The sequence below is a fragment of the Dermacentor variabilis genome, chromosome 11 (genome assembly GCF_050947875.1).
Source record: "Dermacentor variabilis isolate Ectoservices chromosome 11, ASM5094787v1, whole genome shotgun sequence".
Classification (NCBI taxonomy): Eukaryota; Metazoa; Arthropoda; class Arachnida; order Ixodida; family Ixodidae; genus Dermacentor; species Dermacentor variabilis.
Window position 1 is genome coordinate 106,149,079 of NC_134578.1, and position 20,832 is coordinate 106,169,910.

Below are 20,832 nucleotides of genomic sequence, written 5' to 3' on the forward strand. Positions count from 1 at the left end.
AGCCTGAAGGTCTTCCTTCTAGAAAGCTATTCTGTGCTTGGCGAAGGGGAAGAGCGAAAGAGCGAGGAACATGATGGGTCACGATGCCGACAAAAGCAGGATGTAAAACATATTGCTATGGATTATTGCGTGTATGTACATACCGTTACGGAGCGACTTATACATGGATGAACGCGAGGTTTGGCTGAGCGATGAAGATGACGATGAGGTCGTTTTCACGTGGGCCAGGTCAGACACCTTGTCTTACGTTAGCGTTGTTTCTACATATTTTGTAAATATATTGTTACGTAGTAAGAAACCGACGAAAAGCTATTTACAAGTATATTTACAAGGCAATACACCGCTGTTGGCCAAGAGGCAACAGCCCGCGCTAGCTTCCAATGGTTGTCGTCGTCTTCTTACTGCTCGGCTCTTCGTCATTTGAAATACTATCCCGTAGCACTACCCCTGGCGGCAAAAGCGCCGTGCCGGAGCGACTAAAGGCCCGACTCTGAAGCAGTGTAGTAGGTCTTGAGCCTATTGACGTGCACGACATCACTAGATGCCAGAGTAGATGACGTGAGCGCACAGGAGAAATTTCGTACGTCGCAGGCGTCACCTGGCGCAGCACGCGGTAGGGCCCTGTGTATCGCGAAAGGAGCTTTTCTGAAAGTCCGACGTGACGAGAGGGCGACCACAGGAGCACGAGTGCACCAGGCGAAAACTGTAAGTCACGGTGGCGGGCGTTGTAGTGACGCTGCTGCGTGGTTTGCGAGTGCGTCAGCCGAGCACGGGCAAGCTGGCGTGCATGGTCGGCGAGAGCGATGGAGTCGCGCGCATACTCGGTTGTTGAGGTCGAAGCAGGAGGAAGTGCCGTGTCTATGGGCAAGGTCGGTTTGCGACCGTAGAGTAGATAAAATTGAAAAAATCCGGCGGTGTCGTGCCGGGTAGAATTATAAGCAAATGTGATGTAAGGAAGGGCAACGTCCCAGTCGAGGTGGTCCTTTGAAACGTACTTGGACAGCATGTCGGTAAGAGTACGGTTTAACCGCTCTGTCAGGCCATCGGTTTGAGGATAGTATGAGGTAGTCAGCTTGTGTTGAATAGAGCAGGAACGCACAATGTCGGCGATAACTTTCGAGAGGAAGTCACGACAACGGTCAGTAAGCAGCTGTCGCGGTGCGCCATGCACTAAGATAGTGTCACGCAAGAGAAAGTCCGCGACGTCAGTGGCGCAACTGGTAGGGAGAGCCCGCGTAATAGCATTTCGGGTGGGGTAATCAGTTGCGACGGCTACCCATTTGTTCCCAGAGGATGACGTGGGAAAGGGACCGAGGAGGTCTAATCCAACACGAAAGAACGGTTCCACAGGGATGGTGATCGGTTGGAGATGACCGGAAGGTAGCACCTGAGGTGTTTTCCGGCGCTGGCAGGGATCACAGGCAGCAACATAGCGTCGGACGGAGCGAGCGATTCCAGGCCAATAGAAGCGGCGGCGGACACGGTCTTACGTGCGGGTTACCCCAAGATGTCCTGCAGGGGGTGCGTCATGCATCTTAAAGAGCACAGTCTGTCGTAGATGTTTTGGCACGACAAGAAGATCAGGGCCATCAGGGAGGAAGTTCCTTCGGTACAGAATGCCGCTCTGGATGACATATCGGCGAACGGATGCGTCGGTAGGTGTAGAACGCAGACGCTCGATGAGTGCTCGCAGCGATAGGTCTTGGTACTGCTCATCGGCGATGTTAGCGAAGGCAGACACAGAGAAAATGCCGGCGGCGGTAGTACTGTCGGCGTCGTCAGGCTCGTCTACCGGGTAGCGAGACAGGCAGTCAGCGTCCTTGTGTAGTCGGCCAGATTTGTAGGGGACATAGCACGAGTATTCGTGGAGGCGTAAGGCCCAGCGACCAAGTCTTCCTCTAGGATCTTTCAGTGAGCATACCCAGCAAAGCGCGTGATGATCTGTGGCAAGGGAAAAGGGTCTGAAATATAAGTATGGGCGGAACTTCGCAACCACCCAAACTAGGGCCAGACACTCACGCTCAGTGATGGAATTGTTGCGCTCCGTGGGCAAGAGGAGCCTGCTGGCGTAAGCGATAACACGGTCGTGGCCACGCTGGCGTTGTGCCAGTACTGCGCCAATTCCGTGACCGCTGGCATCAGTACGGACTTCGGTAGGCGCAGAAGGATCGAAATGGGCCAGAACGGGAGGCGTTGTGAGAAGGTCGATTAGAAGCGAGAATGCAGAGGCCTCGTTATCGCCCCACTGGAAAGGGACGTCTTTTTTCAAAAGCTCGGTTAGTGGTCGTGCTATGGCCGCGAAATTTCCCACGAAACGGCGGAAGTACGAGCAAAGGCCGATGAGGCTGCGCACATCCTTGATGCACTTTGGAACAGGGAAGTGCGTAACAGCATGGATCTTGCCTGGGTCCGGTTGCACTCCGTTCGCGTCAACGAGATGTCCAAGGACGGTAATCTGGCGACGGCCGAATTGGCACTTCGATGCGTTGAGTTGCAGACCGGCTCGCCGAAAAACGTCCAGGACTGCTGAGAGACGCTCGAGGTGCGTAGCGAATGTTGGGGAGAATAATATAACGTCGTCCAAGTAGCACAGGCACGTGCACCATTTGAAACCGTGAAGAAGGGAGTCCATCATGCGTTCAAAAGTGGCAGGAGCATTACATAGACCGAACGGCATCACTCAGAATTGATAAGGACCGTCGGGTGTTACAAAGGCAGTCGTCTCGTGGTCGAGATCCTCCACGGCAATCTGCCAATAGCCGGAGCGAAGGTCAATAGAGGAGAAATAGCGAGCACCGTGGAGGCAGTCAAGGGCGTCATAAATCCGAGGTAGGGGATACACGTCCTTTTTGGTAACCCTCTTAAGGTGCCGATAATCCACGGAAAAGCGCCATGAGCCATCCTTCTTTTTTACCAGCACAACAGGTGACGCCCATGGACTACATGACGGTTCAATAAAGTTCTTGGCAAGCATTTTGCGAACTTCGGTGTGAATAACTTGACGCTCAGCCGGTGATACTCGATACGGGCGGCGATGAATAGGAGGGGCATCGCCGGTATTAATGCGATGTTTGACAGCGGTTGTTTGGGCCAAAGGACGATCGTTAAAGTCAAAAATATCTTGGTAGGAAATCAGAGCGCGGTAGAGCGCACGAACGTGCTCGGACGGCATGTCGGGTGCAATCATTTTTTGTAAGTTGGCGATGGTACAAGTTGCCGACTGCGATGGTAGAGGAGGATCGGCTGAATTGTCGTCTACTGAAATCGACGCTACAGAGTGATCCTCGAATGGGCAAAGTTGGGCCAGAGACATCCCTCGTGGCAGCACTTGTGTCGTCAAGCCAAAATTGACCACTGGCAGGCAGACGCAATTCGTCGTAATAGATAAAACTGTATGAGGTATTGAGATCCCGTGTGTATGGAGGACATCTTGCGAGAGGTACTGGGATCGATACCCCGCACCACCACCAGATATGTTACTTAGGAAGACACCGACGAAAAGCTATTTACAAGTATATCTACAAGGCAATACGCCGCAGTTGGCCAAGAGGCAACAGCCCGCGTTAGCATCCAATCGTTGTCGTCGTGTTCTTACTGCTCGGCTCTTCGTCATTTGAAATACTATCGAACCCCTACATCTTCCTCTACATCTTGCCTCCGACACACTTTGGTGGAAATGTGGGGTACATCACACCTCGCAACGGAACGCCGCTGCGGCGGTCGCGTTGAATATCTGTCTTCAGTGGCGGAAGACGCTACGCCTACATCAGCACCTGCCTCTTGAATGGTCATGCCGTTGCAATCCGGGGATCCTGGCATATTGTTCGGTTCTGGTGAAGCGGACGTTGAAGATTGGCTGGCGGAGTGTGAACGTGTGAGTGCTAACAACCGATGAGACCCTGCCCTGATGTTGGCACACATTTTTTACCTCAAGGGCACAGCTAAAGTATGGTTCGAAAATCCCACAGCTGAGATCGGGAGCTGGAACAAATACGAAGAAAAACTACGTACTTGTTTGGGAAGTCCGTTGGCCAAAAGATCGCCGCGAAAAAGATGGTCGCGTCAAGTGCATAGACGCCTACAGAATCTTAAGTCTTGTAGTACGTTGAAAACGCGTTGTCCATATGTCGAAAGGTCAATGCTGACACGCCGGAGGACGACGAGATTGGGCATATCTTGAAAGGGATCGCCGACAATGCCTTCAACATTTCAATGTGCAAAATTTCTGTACCGTCCACTCTACTACAAAGCAGCGCTGGCGCTTTGAGCAGGCTAAATGTCGGCGCATTGACCACACCTTTCACCGCCTTTCCATCATGGCGGCAACGTCCTGTAGCTAAGATTACACGGCAGCACAGCCTTAAGTTCCACCAGAACGTGACCACTGCCCCAGTTCAGGCCGGTGATTCGAGTTCGATCACTACTTCATTCGGCCAAGCCATTGTCCGACAGGAACTCGCCAACATGGACATTCCCTCTCTGTTCACCGTGGCCACCTCAACACAAAGTTCGTGGCGTCAACCCACATTCTATCGAGTGGAGCATTTCGCTACGCGATGCCGGGACCATGCTGTGTGGAGAACCACTGATGATCGACCTATATGGTTTACTTGTCACCGTATCAGCCACGTCGCCCGTTACTGCACCACCCACTGTTCCTCACCAGACCTAACGCCGTCTACCCCTTACCACCGTTCAGAGAGCAACCGCTTTGCACCTTCAACCCATTCGTATTTCCTCAACGCTGATGCTCGAACAAGGATAAATAGTCATGATAAAAAATTATAATGTACAGCGCGAAGGAAAAGGACGGTGAGAGACGACATACACTGTGCAATGCATGCCGCACCTCGCTGTCCTTGTCCTTCACGCTGTACTTCATTTTTTATCATGAATCACCAACTAGCCCAACTAATCGCACATTCTCGTTCCCTGCAAACTCACGACTCATCTACCCCTTTTAACCCTGGTCCTGTCTAGCAGCAAAACTAAGGAGTGTAGCATCCGCTACATTGAGGACTTCCACCACAAATTCTCTTGTGACGCTATCGTGGAGACAAAGGTTGTTAGACGTTGATGTTGATGGCGTCCCTATTTATGCGTTCATCGACACTGGCGCGCACTTACCTGTGATGAGTACTCACACCTGCTTTTTCATTTCATTTTACTTCCTTAAGGACCCCATAGAATAGGTATTACATATGGGATGAGAAATACATGAAAAATTGAAAACCGTATTTTTATTATAGTGCAAGGTAATCTGTTACGGTGCACAAAAGTGTGGAAGAACAGGTTATCACTATGATTTTGTTATAAAAGGCGTTCTTCTCTGTTGTGGCACGAAAAAAGAATGAAGATGAAAAAGTGACGTTGCGTGTACGCCTGCGCGCGACCTGTTGCGGGTCACCGGTGCGACTGCAGATGCATGCCGGGAGGGTGGGGGTAGGGGCAATTTATGGTAGCTTGCCGAGTGAGCTGTATAAGAATTTGTGAAAAAGACAAAGAATAAGAATGTGGCGACGAAATTCAAGACACGATAAGCCAGATTCCGTTTTCAGTGCCGATATGCTGACGTGTTATTTCCTCCTGACGAGATTGATAGGCTAGTAATTTTACATTTTGAGGGGCGTAGCGCATATGGCGTTTTCAAAACCCGAGTGTTTCGTTAGCAGATGAAGTGATATCTGTAATCACCGTTGCAGCGGTTAAATCACTACAACTGGTTATTCTGAGATATTTGTAGGAAGGGACTAGTTTAAGGTTGGCGTCAGCGATTTGGTACGTGGAAACAAGTGGATTTCTACGGCGGTAGAATGAGACAGTCTTACATTTGTTAGGGTTTAGGTGCATTAGCCAAAGATTACACCATTCTTGCAGAGTTCGCAGGTCGTTTTGAAGAGTCGTGTTATCGCAAACGCTGGTAATTTTACGATAAATTACGCAGTCGTCTGCAAATATATGGATGTTAGAAGATACATGCTTTGATAGGTCATTAATGTAAATTAGGAATATAAGTGGACCAAGGACGGACCCTTGAGGGACGCCTGTGTTTACAGGGATAGAGTGAGATGTTTTATTGTTGACAAACGCTGATTGTGAACGGTTACTTAAGAATTCTTTAATCCATTCTAAGACACCGCTATTTGGCAAGATTTAGTAGTAGAAGATCATGAGAAACTTTGTCTAAAGCTTTGGCAAAATCTATGAAGATGGCGTCAGCCTGGAAGTTGGAGCCAAGGTTTACATGCAAGTCGTGAACAAAGCTAGCTGCGCTTTGCAGGAAAAACCTTTCATGAAGCCATGCTTCGCAGGATAAGAAAAATGGCTAGCTAATGAAGTCTATGATATGTTTCTAGATCAAGAATTTTGTGGGGTACACCTGTTAATGATATGCGGTGATAATTTACTGGGGCAAGTTCGTCACCCGGTTTGTGGACTGGAACAACCTTTACGTTTTTCCAATCTGGAGGCAGCATGTCTATTCAAACGGACTCTGAAAGTAGTAGATATGCAACACAAATATGTTCAATGTTCTTAGAAGTTTCGACGTAATGTCATCCACACGAGCTGACAATGAAATTTTAATATTGCCTACTAGGAATAAAATGCCGGATTGAAAAAAACTGTTATTGGTGACATGGTACATTCAAAGCTCGCATGGGGAAAGGAAAATGACCGTTCAGTTTCTTGAATAAAAACAGATGCAAAGGTGGTGTTAAACATGTGAGCACATTCAGCGTCGGTTAGGACATTACCTGACTCATTCAATATGGTAATAGTGCGCGTGTGGTGTGGGTTTATTACTTACCGGATTTTTTTACGTTTTTTTAAGCATGTTCGGCACATAAGAATGAAAGAATGAGCACTGAACGTGATGGATGGCGTCCAGATAGGCAGTTTCAGCGGCTTTGAACTTATTGCATGTATCAGGGATTCGGGGAACTTAGCTACGTGGACGAGACGTTTTTTTTCTTGTTTTCTAATCGTTTGATTGCTTTATTGAACCAGGGTGGCGCTGAATTGGAAGTTATGTTAATTTGGGGAATGTATTTGCCAACCAGATTGTTTGCAGGCCAGACCGTCTCCCGCATACTCCCGTCGCCGATGGAGAAATCCCTGCCGTTCTTGGGGTGTGTGCCGTTTTTGGGGTGTGTACCGCCCATGTCTGCATTGCTGGTCATCTCACTTCAGTCCAATTTGCTGGCATTACCAAGTGCCCCCATGAAATAATCCTTAGCTTAGATTTTTCGCCCAGTCATGCTGCCCTAGTTGACCTAGCGACCAGTGCTCTTCAGCTTCAGCTGCCCCATCTTCCCGATATTCCACTCGACCTACCACCACGCTTATACTATTGCCATAACGTTCGCTTGCCGCCTCAAGCTGCTACATACGTAACTTTGACGTCTTCACATGATATCCCCGATGTTGACTACGTCTTGTCTCCGATTATCGACGTTCTGTTAGCCCGCAATGTCGCACTTGCTCACACTATTGTTTCCATTGCTGACAAAACAGTGGTACTTCTCGTATTAATGTCAGCCTGTTTACGAAGGTTATCCTGCAAGGCGTGTCGCTGGCCACAATTATTGCGCTTGATCCCTGGAAGAATGCCGCTTTTAATGCAGATTTTCGCCACCTTCTTGATCCACTAACTTTGATCCTTTGTCTCTTGACGATGGTAACAATATGATCATTGCCCATCTGACCCAGTTCCAACCTTATGATCTCTAACGCGTTTTGGCGTCCTATCGTGACATCTTTGATTTGGAGGTCGCCCTGTAGGCTAAACGTCTGTCTTGAATCATCGAATGAACACCAATGATGCAAACTCTATACACCGCCATCCATATCGCGTATCGCATCGCGTACATCGTTATCCAGAACGAGTTCAACAAAACGGTTACAAGATACGTCAACGAACCTTCGTTTAGCCCGTGGGCCTCCACTTTCGTTCTCGTGAAACAGAAGGACGGCAGCTGACGTTTCTGTGTTTATTATGCGAGTTTGAACAAAGTAACCCATAAAGACGTGTACCCTTTGCCTCGCATCGATGACTCCCTCAACTGCTTTCATGGAGTCCATTAATTTTCGTCCCTCGACCTTTGGTCCGGCTATTGGCAGATTCCAGTCTACCCTATGGACCATGACAAAACTGCATTTATTACGCCAGATGGCCTGTACCAATTCAAGGTCATGCTGTTCGGACTGTATAATGCCCCTGCAACTTTGCAAGGTATGATGGAATCTTTGCTACTGGGATAGAATTGGTCCATCTGTCTATGCTAGTTAGACATCTACTCGCCTACTTTTGACAGCAACCTCACCCGTTTATCTCGTCGAGTGACTCTTCAGCTGCACTGTTAAAAGTGCCGTTTCGGGCGACAACAAAAAGCTATGCTCGGTCACCTTGTCTGTGCTGCCGGTGTTCCACCAGGCCCCGAAAAGGTGCCAGCACTGCAACAATACCCCGTGCCGTACTCAGCCACAGACGTCAGGAGTTTCGTAGGATTATGCTCCTACATTTGTCGCTTTGTCCAGAACTTCGCGGACATCGTCCGCCATCTCACGGGACTCTTGAAGAAGGACGTTGCTTTCGTGTAGGGACTCGAACAAGCAACTTCGTCTCCTGCGCTCATCCGTCTACCGACTACACCACCAATACTGGCCCATTTCGATCCCTCATCATCTACAGAATTCACACTGATGCCAGTGCTCGTGGAATAGGGGCTGTTCTTGGCCAACAACAACGCGGCAAAGATCGTGTCATCGCCTACGCCACTCACCTTCTTTCACCGTCCGGACCGAAATGTTCCATCACTGAATGCGAGTGCCTTTCTTTAGTGTGGGCTGTCACCAAATTTAGACCTTACTTGTTTGGCCGAACTTTTTCTTTGAGAACAGACCATAATGCTCTCTGCTGGCTCTCGTCCCTCAAAGATCCGTCTGGATGTCTCTGCCACTGGACACTACAGCTCCAAATATTCGAATGTTGTGCACTACAATTCTGCACGAGTGCACCAAGACGGAGATTGCTAGTCATGCTACCCTGTCAATGCTGCTGACTTCATTATCATCATCGTCATTTTGTTCACTTGAAAACCCCAAGGGGCATTAGATAAGGAGCGAGGGTGGCAGCAGGAAACATTACAGAGCGTGTTATGACATAAAAGACAACAGTGAACAAGAATAAAAGACCGAATTAAAGGACATACTATATATAGCAAGAACAACATACACAAAAGGTATCGTTAAGTAGTGGCGGGGAAGAGATTTCTCCCCTGACGCTCATTGAATGGTGATTCAATAAATTTGTCCCTTCCTTCCTGAGTGGAAGACAAAAAGCACAACATATTTTGGTAATAGAAAGGGTTGTGATGCTATCGGAATTTTGAGGGATTTCTCTCATTGTCAATAGACTCAGGAAGTTTGTTCCAGCCTTCAACATTGCATGGTAGAAAAATTATTTAAATGATTTGGTAGATCCCTAGAGTAGTTGTAAACTGCAAGAATTCAAAATACGGCGGGAAGTAGGTTTAGAAGGCAGCCGGAGGACACCATGAACACCTGGACAATTATTGTATATCTTGTGGAAAAGAGAAATACGAGTGATGCTGCGGCGCACCGCTAAATATGGAAGAGATAAGGATGATTTCATATTGCTAATTCTAATATTCCTGTCATATTAGGAAGTGATAAACCGTGAGGCTCGGCTCTGAAGTACTTCTAACACGCAATTAGTAAGCTTGATCGGAACTCCGGATGGAGTATGCACACTCAAATAAGGTGCGGATAAATGTTTCGTAGGCTAGCTGACGGATGAAAGGGGGGAGGAAGAGCGAGGCATCGTCTGATGAAGCCGAGAGTCTTGAAGGTATCAGGAGCGAGCTTGTGTATGTTTTCTGACCAGGATAAATTTTTAGTGATTGTTAATCCAAGATAGCGATCAGAGTCAACTTGCTCAATGCTAACTGAGTCGAGGGAATAAGGAAAGACATCGTTAACCCTGTTCCGAGAAACCAGCATGAATGTACATTTAGAAATGTTTAAACACACTTGCAATAAAGTGTACAAATTCTCAATTTTACGTAAATCATCCTGAAGTTTAGACTCATCACTGTCGGAGGCAATTATTCGATAAAGGACGCATTCATCTGCAAAAGGTCGATAGTAGAGGGAAGATTATTTGGAAGATCGTTTATAAATATCGAAAACAAGAGAGGACCTAGAACCGACCTTTGGAGAACGCCTGATATTACGTCGCAAGTTTTCCACACCAGATTTTTGATTACCAGTGAACTCTGAAAAAGTAGTCAGGAAGCACTCAACCATGACTATATTAGGGGGTCAAGGCGAAGTCGCAATAGTTTTGTCAACAACCTTGTATGGGCTACGCGATCGAAGGCTTTAGCGAAATTGGAATAGGTCTCGTCCGTCTGAAAATAATAATTCATGTTGAGGTGACAATAAGTAGTAAATTCAAACAGTTGTGTGTCCGAAAGCAGGCCTTTCCGGAAACAATGCTGTTTCGAAAAGAAAAATGAGTTTTTATAACGGTGGAAAGCGACATATGAGTATATAAGATGCTCTAGGAGTTTGCAAGCGAGGCAGGTGAGTGATATTGGGTGATAATTTGTTGGTTCAGAACGAATGGTTCAGTTTGAAAACAAGAACAACTTTACTGATATTCCAGTCCTTAGCAACATAACTATCAGAAATTGCTTGTGTAAAAATGATTTGCAAAATTTTGCGAGAAACCAGTTTAGTACTCTTTAATACCCTTGATGGAATATTACCGGGAGCCGGGGCGCTAGAAATCTTGAGCTCATCAATAAGTTTTCTTATTAGTAATTAGTACACGATCCATTTGGACAAAACTATATTCTGTAAGGGAGTTTGGGGGAAATGAGGCTTCCAGAACAAAAACAGAACTAATGTAGGTGTTCATAACATCAGATTGCAACTCAGGAGGAACCGGGGATCCATCAGGATTAATTAGAGGAATGTTCCAGAATTTTTTAGGTTATTGTGTTCAGCAGGTCCAGGTGGTAGAATTTACTTTTTGAACGACCTAATACAACCCTATACTCGTGTAAGCAATCAAAATATTTCTACCATTTATTACTAGAATATATACGTAGAATGAAACGCCTACGTACTGTCCATCCTTGCTTCAGATGATATCCTACCAAAGAGCGGCGAGACGCATCTTTACGGCTCATTATCGGCCGTCTAACCGCTGCATTACAAGTCCATTTAGCTTGCCTGTTTGAGCTACACGACAACGCTCTGTATCGTCGTAATCTCAGGTCAGATGGCCCAGACCTTCTGCTTGCCCTACCTCTCCATCTATGCTCAAGCGTTTTTGACCAGCTTCAGGACCTACCAACTGCCGATCGCCTAGGTGTCTCGCCTACATACCCCCACATGCGGCGTCGGATTTTCAGGCCTCCTTTGTACCGCTCTGTACGCCACTGCGTCACTGTGTGTGAACGCTGCCAACTCCGCAAGCGCCATTCAGAGCTGCCTACAGGCCAGCTACAAGCGATTGATATCCCTGCAGAGCCATTCTTCCGCCTAGGCATTGACCTTCTAGGCCCTTTCTCTACATGCATCTTGGGAAATAAATTGTTTGTGGTGGCAAGAGATAACGCCACGCACTTCGCAATCACCAGGGCATTGCCGACAAGCTGTTCCGAAGACATCGCTGGCTTTCTCCTCCATGATGTCATTCAGTATAATTCCGCCCCTCGGCAGGTCCTCCTTGAACGCGGGAAGTACCTCCTGACACTTGTGTTAGATGACCTCCTTCGTACCTGCTCCACTGAACATTATCTCACCACTGCTTTTCATCCGTACGCGAATGGGCTGACCAAGAGCCTGAACGGCACGCTAACTGAGATGCTGGCCATGTATGTTTCACCTGATCACCGTGACTGGGATAGCACGTTACTATTTGTTCCCTTTGCGTAGAATACGTCACGGCATGACACCGCCAGATACTCCCCGTTTTATTAACTGTTGAGCCGATATCCTGCATTACCATTCGAGACCCTCTTTCCATCGACTCCTCATTCATCTACTCAATAGGCCAGTGACGTCGTTGATCGAGCCCATGCAGCTCGTGAACTTGCTCACGACCGAGTCTGTGCTACCAAAGACTCCCAAAAGTTCCGTTACGACAGCCGACATAGAAAAGTGCACTTCATGTCTGGCTATCTGGTCCTCCTATGGTCGACATACCGCCGCATTGGCCCCTAAGAGACGCTCCTCCCCAGTTACACCGTGCCTTACAAGGTGGTGCATCAACTCGGTGACGTAAATTACGAAACTATATCCCTGCAGCCTGCTTCTTCAACCTCCTCGCTACCAGCGAGGAGGTTGAAGCTCTATTGCCTTTCTAGCTCCGCACTTTCCCAGCAAGTGCCAAGATGGCGCTTCCACCACTGAAGAGTGATGTTACAGAGCGATTAAAACATCGATGAATGCAAGGTTTCGCCGAGCGATAAAGACGACTTTGAGGTCACTTGCACCTGGGCAGGATCAGACATCTTTTCTTGGTCTAGCTTTCTTTGTCAATATTTTGAAAATATGTTCTGCACCTACATCTCGCCTAAGTCACAACATTATTACGATATTATTTAGGAATGCCCAAGAGATGAGCCCCCGTGAGAACGACGATGAAGTTGGTCGGTGTCCATGGCGCAAGCGAGTGTCAGCCTGGCTGCCTGGCTCCAGTGTAAATAGGCTGCAAATAGCCTATTTCGTCTGTGTCGTTCCACACGCAACATTCTGGTGGAGGTCAGCGATCCCCATCCTCACCACGGAACTTCTAAGTGGCCGACACATCGAGCTTGTCACCATGCCTCCCAGTGGCGAGCCCGCCTCTGTAACGGCTTCGGGTTGTCCAATTGCTCCAATCGTCACGGTTGCCCCACTTCGCGACTCAGGTGCGTTCTCTGGTCTGAAGGGACAGGATGTTGACGACTGGATCAAGCTCTATGAACACGCCAGTGCTAATAACACGTGGGGGCCAACGATTATGCTCGCCAATGCCATCTTTTATCTCGGCGGCACCAAACGCATGACGACGAGATAACCACTTGGGACAGTTTCAAAGAAAAGCTACGGGAACTGTTCGGCGACCCCATTGGGCGCAAGGTTGCTGCGAGAAAGGCTCTTGCGTCTCGTGTTCAGGCAACTACAGAGCCGTACCTTTTATAGATCCTCGACGTTTGGCTCTTTGTCGCAAAGCTGACGATAAAATGTGTGAAGCAGATAAAGTGGTACATGTGCTAAACGGCATTGCCGACGACGCTTTCAATTTGCTTATTTTCGGCAATGTCTCGACTATGGTCGCCATTATAGAAGAATGCCGTCACCTTGAACAAGCTAAGAGCCGGCGTATCTCACACCACATTGCGCGGCTACCCACCACTGCTGCTACGTCGACATCTGAGGGTCGACCGCGTCAGACCACCACCTGTGACGACGTCACCCGTACTCTTCGCCGCGAACTCGAGGCCGCCTGTTCGTCAGCTTTCTCCACGACGCCTCCCGATCCGCCAGCAACCACCATTGCGATAATTCAGGCAGTCGTCAGACAGGAATTGAAAACATGGGTCTGAACACCGTGTGTTCCGCGTCCCGACCCAGCGTTCCCCAATTATCTAACGGCCCTCCTCGTTCCCGGCAGTCCTTTTCTGCCACATCTCGCCGCAACCCGTCCGAATGGCGTAGCGCTGATGACATGCCGATCTACTTCCACTGCTGTCACATCCGCCACGTCGCCCCTCACTGCCGCAACCGATGGCCACCACCTCCTCGGACTTACGCCGCACCTTTGGGCCTTCTGCACCCTATGCCACACGCCTTGAACCCACTACCGCTAATGCCTCTGCTCCGAACCTTCGCTACAGCCGCTCGCCCTCGCCTCGACGCCATCAATCTCGTTCGCTCCAACCCCGCCGCTTCTCTTCGCCCTCTATCGCCACCCGGACCCAGCCGGAAAACTAGGCACTACAGCTTCTGGAGGTGAAGCTGCGTTGTCGACCCTGCCCTCAAATCCTCTGCTCACGTTACCTACTAAGTGAAACCTTCTTGACGTTGACGTTGACAGCTATCCTGTCACGGCACTCATCGATACAGGAGCACATCTTTCTATTATGAGTGCTGCCTTCCGATGACGACTAAACAAGCTCCTCACCCCAGCGTCGGCACGCGTCGTCCGCGTTGCGGATGGCGTTACTCTGCCTATCATCGGCATGTGTACGGCACGTGTCAGCATCGCCGGCCGTCACACTCCTGTCCTCTTCCCCGTAATTGCTCATTGCCCCCACGACTTCATTCTAGCCCTCGATTTTCTCTTCGCACATTCTGCTCTTATTGACTACTCTTCCAGTACCCTTCGCCTTGAGGTGCCGATGCTCGCAGAACCTTCTGACGCATCCCACTGCTAATTACGCCCCACCGGCTTTCTTCGCCTGCCGCGAAAGTCCATAGCCTACATTGAAACGTTGTCTTTCCCATCAGTTGCTGATGGCGAGTACCTCGTCACTCCTCTGCCCGACATTCCAATACAGTATGACGCCACTGTGCCTCACAGCATACTTACTGTTACTGAGAACCGCACTCGCACACCTGTTTGCAACTTTGGATTGGCAAAGCAAATTCTACCGCAAGGTATTTGCCTTGCCACCATTGATTGTCTCAGCGACCAATACGTGGCAGCGTTATCGACCGGTGGTTCTCGCGAACTTAGCATGCCCCTCGCGCCAGCCTCGGGCGTCGATCCCAACATAAAGAAAATGGTTGCGACGGACCTGTCCTCTACGCAGGCTGAAGACCTTTGCGAAGTATCATCGTCCTACCGCGATATTTTTGACTTCGACGATCTCCCTTTAGGCCAGACGCTCGCGGTCAAGCATCGAATTCTTACTGGCGATGCTACGCCTATTCACCGAAGACCGTATTGAGTTTCTGCGTCGGAACGCCTAGTAATTCAAAATAACAAAAAAGTGAGTACCACATGAGAGCGTCTTATTTCTGATAATTGTTACCGCGAGATATTCTTTGCATGGACATGTTACGTTCGGGCGACGTGCTCGACAGATATTTTGTTTGCTTGCCGCCGTGTCTAATTTTACCTTAAGGTATGTAATTTCCCAGACAAATCAGTGCTTTATTTTTCCACATTGTGAGCGACTATTTCTCGCGTTTTCATGTTTTTCTCCGCGATCTTGATACGCTTGCAAGATGTAGCGTTAACGGACAAACTTTGTTTCCTTATTGCAGCCGTACATGGTCCCTGGAATGCGTACGGGAGAGTTAGTAACGCTGTATAAACTGGGACATTAGGGATAGTTAACTATTCATGACAGGCTATTCACAGCGGGTGCCGTACGCATCCCGAAGCTTTAAGGATATGCGAGATAGAACTGCGTTGCTTAAGCTTCCACTGGCCCGCTATTCGCGCATATAGTATTACGCACCCGATCACGCAAACTCGCGTAGTCGAAATAAATTGTTTGCCATGCTTATTATACATCAGTATCTCCGTGGCGCGGTGTCGCCGTTCAAAAATATTTCCGCCTCTAATGTAATTCCCCTTCGTGTTTACGGTAATTCCTACGCTTCGTGTTACGGTAAAATGTTTCGTTTCAACTTGTGGTGGTTGCGTCGGGTTGCGTGTGACACACCGGTTTTGTTTTCAATGTGGAATGCGCATTCGATCGAGGTACGGTCATACTTCAAATTGTGTGAGTGGTGGTCGGCATTACTAAAATACTGCGATCTTCGTGGCTGACTGCTCATGGTTGTGTTCTCCGGAGGTAGAAGAGAGCATGCCACTTTGCGCATTATTTTTTTTTGCCATCACCCATTTGACCCCCTCATTGTGGTTCGCCTACGTTAATTGGCATCAGCGTACGTACAGCAAGTCATGAATCTCCTCAATCTCGCGGGTTTATGATAACGAAACTTTAGGCGAACTGACAGTTAATAAAAGTCTGGTGTTTTACGTGTCAGGGTCGCGATGTGACTTAAGGAACGCGTTAGTGGGTGACGTTTTTACCACCTGGGGTTATAAACGCGCACTCAATACACAGCACCCGGGCATTTTTGCATTCCCGCCCATTGAAATGCAGTTGCCGTGGCCGGGAGCCCTATAACGTAAAACTATTCCGAAATGTTTTTATTCCAATATCCTGACGTCAAATTTGCGTCACCGCCGACGCAAGCATCGGGCGGTTACTAACTGTGTTGTATGAGCAGATCAACCAAACGCTGTCCTCCTCCATAGGAGGTCACTTTTGTTTGCTTCAAAAACGAATAACATTGACTACCCTGAGCGGCTTGTCTTATCTAATTGGCTGACAATAGGTGAGAAGCAGGGTCAAGTAGAGAGGGGTTTGATGGGGCCGAGCGACTGCAATGAACATCGATAACCGGACGAAGAGGGTGGTGCCGCCCTCTGAGGTTGGTCCGCTTTCCCTTATTTAACTGACGGGGGCTGGACGAAAAGGTTAAGAATGCCGCTAAAATGGATCCTCAGCAAAGAAGAGTTCACAGAACGCGGTCGTAAACGCGCCGAAAGTGCTCGAAAACATTACGCGCCCACGCAAAAACCTTTATTGTACGCAAATAAACCCATGCTTTCCGGTAGGTGCGAGCAGTCAGTGCCTGGCGCGATCGGTGTCAGCCATCTTTTATTGCTTTCGGAACGGGGTAGCCTGTGGCTATTCAGAAGAAAATACAGTTTTGTTCGGCATAATAATGCATCTTTTACGCGTACACTTCACTTTGACGCGGAGAGCTTTTGTGGTTTTGTGACGTCGCGTGACTGGCAGGTGAATTGGGTGCAGCCCGAAAGCCTTTGACCAATAGCCGATGACTAATGGCGAAAAGGCGTCGCATCACAAATAACTATTTTGCTTTTTTTCGTTCAAATCATGCATAATCAGTGTGCACACCTCATACCAGATAGGGAGCTATCGCGGTTTTGGGACGTCCGTGACAGCCATGCGAAGTGGGGTGGTCCAAAAACGTTTTGGCCAATCGCGTAGGGCTGATGCGGAATTTCAATAAAAAAGTTTGTAATAGATTTACGTTAGAGGGCCCCTGGATTTTATCCTGCGTTTTGTAAGCGACGTAGTACGAAGATCAGTTGCAACCCTTACAAAATTTTTTATAGAAAGTCCATAGACAGCCTATAGACATTTGTCTATGAAGTCTATAGACTGTCTATAAACATTTCTTTAGACTGGTCTATAGACAGTCTATAGGCTTATGACCCTACTTTTTATAGACTAGTCTACAAAAAGTCTGAGTCTATAGATTGTCTATAGACTGTCTATAGATTATGGTCATACACTTTTTATAGACTAGTCTATAAGAAGTCTGAGTCTATAGACTGTCTATAGACTGTATATAGACTTATGGCCATACACTTTTTATGGACTACTCTGTAAGAAGTCTGAGTCTATAGACTGTCCATAGACGTATGGCCAAACACTTTTTTAGACTAGTCTACAAAAACTCTGAGTCTATAGAGTGTCTATGGATTAATTAAAATTCATGTTTGTAGACAGTTGTCCACAGAATGTCTATGGACAAGTGTATAAGCCTACAGTTATACTTTTGTAGACCGAAGTCTATAGAATGTCTATAGATGACATTTGTCTGTAGACATTTTATACACTTCAGTCTACAAAAGCGGAACTATATGTACAGTTCTACTTTTGTAGACTGAAGTCTATGAAATGTCTATAGACAAATGTATATAGATAGTCTATAGACATTTTATAGACTTCAGTCTACAAAAACAAAACTTTATAATCCAATACACTTTTTTCTATGACATTCTGCAGAGATTCGTCAACAAACATGAATTTTCATTAATCTATAGACACTCTATAGACACAGGCATTTTGTAGACAAGTCTACAAAGAATGTATAAGGCCATAACTCCATAGCGGCTATCCACAAGTTAGTTTACATTTTGTTTACATGCGGTAGCAAAAAGTTTTGAATGTATTTATGCATGTGCACCTGTTCCTTTTCATCTGCACTTATGCATTAACCGTTTTTATTGCTCGATGTAATAGATGAATTCCTTAAATTCATGTCTTATGTTATTATGGAAACCTATTAAATATTTACACTACTCCTTGGCAAGCATGGTCACCAGGCTGGCCTTGACCTTTGTGCCATTAGTTCCAAAGGTGCTGCAGGTGTATGCAGCAAATAAGTAGATGCAGAAATATGAGGCAAAAATAACAAGTGTGCATTCTTTGTATGTTCATTAAGCAGCTTAATATATTTGCTCAAACCATCTAAGTCAATGCTTGTTGCGGTTTAACTATGACTAATGGCTGCTTGTCAATAAAAATCAGTACCTTTATTGATTTTACCTTTATTGCATGGTAAACAATTAAACACTCACAACTGCTGCTCGTGCCAGCAACAGTATGTTCCCTTTTATGGCAAGTTCATACATGATGCATTAATGAATAAAGGGAAAATCAGACATCCCCCCGTTCGTAGCAATTGCTACAAAGGAAACTCATACGGGTTCCTCGAAAGAAAAGCCTCACAGTTCAAGAAAAATTCGTCCTGGTCCAGGACCCGAACCCGGGATCACCGCCTTTCCGGGGCAGCCATCTGAGCTAATCAGGCAGCTAGCAGATGGCAGGGCGAAGTCGAATTTGTCGACAACACGAAGCAAAGGCAAGAGTTTGACGTAGTAGTTCTGCAGAAACCCGCAGAACTACTTATGTACTTTTAACTACTTATGATAATGTACTTATCCCAAATGGTCTCTATATTTATTGCTGAAACGTTACCCAGTTGGACTGTCTGTACATTTCCTTTGGCTGGTAGTTAAGTATGCCCGTTCAGAAGGATATGCTCAGAAGTAACTGGAATATTCACAGTATCATGCCTAAGATTGTAATTTATTTTGCTTAATACACATTTAAATATCTTTCTGATACTTTTAAATGAATGAGTCATTGGACAAAACTTTAACAGAATGCAGATGGGTTGATTGTATTGATATGGTCACTTAATTTTCTACAGGTAATGAGGCCTCTTGGGCATGCTAACAGGTTTCCAAGTTAGGTATACCACATGAGTACCCGAAATACCACACGAGCTCTTTGTGTCATGGCACGACAGATATCCACCTCCTAGGAAACAGAACTGATAGTATAGTTCGAATGAATTCTATCACAGCAAATTATTTAAGGTGCTTTGAAACATGAAAATTTTTTCTGGGCTATCGAGGTTTAGGACGTTTAGTTAACGCAAGATAAAAACATATTGAGTAAGAAATGCCTTGTCAGTATGCTCGACTTTCTTTTTCTTTTCAATAAATGGAACCAATTTCCCTCAATTTTTACGAGGTGAAACTTTTTAAAAATATATTCAACACAGAGATTCTCTGGAAACTTTGTATGACATATAACAAGACAGCATACCTATGTGGCTATATTAAAATTTCCCGATCTTTTCCAAGCCTTCCCTGGCTGTTTTCATGAAAATTTTCTGGCACTGTATGACGCCTGCAGCTTAAGTGCAATAAAAAAATATTGTGGTTCAATGGTTGCCAAGTACTGCCAGTCCACAATATTTAGATAAAACGAATAACACACCAGTCACTTGACATGCAGTATTAGATTCAACTGACTTGAATCCCTTGTTTAATAAAGCTGACAAGGGCTTCGGCAAGTTCGTAATTGATGGCCACACGAGTACAGCACGGAAGACACAGAGACACACGTAAAGAAAATGCAACAATGTGAGGGAAAACTATACAATGAGTTATTTTTACGGTTCAATAGTAGTTTTATATATAATTTGCTCTCATCATTTATGCCTCTAGTTAACTTTGTTTACCTCTGACTAAAGACTACATGGCAATATTAATCATTACCATTATGATGTTTCGCTATATTACAGTATGATAAGCAGTTAGACAATCGTAATGGTCGCCGGTGCCAGCAACGGTACGTTTCGTTTCAAGGCAGGTTCATGTGACACACAGTGTACTTATAAAAATAAAAGAAATGCGAGAATCCCAAACGATTCCTATAATAATAATTGTTGAAACAAAGATAACCGGCCGCAGTATGCACATTTTTCGGGTGTTAATGCAATATGCCCGTGCCGAACGAACATGCTCAGCATACTGACTGCAGTTTTGACAATAACATTAAGATTTGCAATTTATTTCCGCTTAGAACAGTCTGCAATGTCTCTTTTCTCATACTTCGAGATGAATACATTTGCCGCAATTTCAGTAGAATGCACTTGAATGGGGGCGTACTGATCAGGTTACTTATCAACTAAAACATGTTACGATCTCTTAGGTGTGTTGACAAGGGTAGAACAAATGCAATGTGCTCTGAATTATTTGAATAATCTGTGCGTTATATACTAAGAAAAGACCACCAAATTGATAATCTGGCTCTTCTTTTTTTTGTACAGCGCATATAGTATGCAGTCTGTCCAAGACGACGGCACTACATGCAACAGTAATGAAAACCGGAACACTTATTACGCACGACAAGGGCTTCATACCATGCACGACTGGCACAATGCGAATCTGCGCCAGCAGCTGCCTAGGGAATAAGAGAACGTAAACTGCATAACGCCGAAGCATCGAAAGGCGCTTAACGCTTTTCATATAGCTCGAAAGATAACTTCTGCCACTAAACTGTTTAAAGAAGAGACAAAAAACAAATCTTCCAACTACCGTCAAACGCAAGGCCTTCAGTTTGAAACGTGTAGAGGTGGTTCCCCGGAGCGACTAATTTATTGTTCTTTAATTTTTTC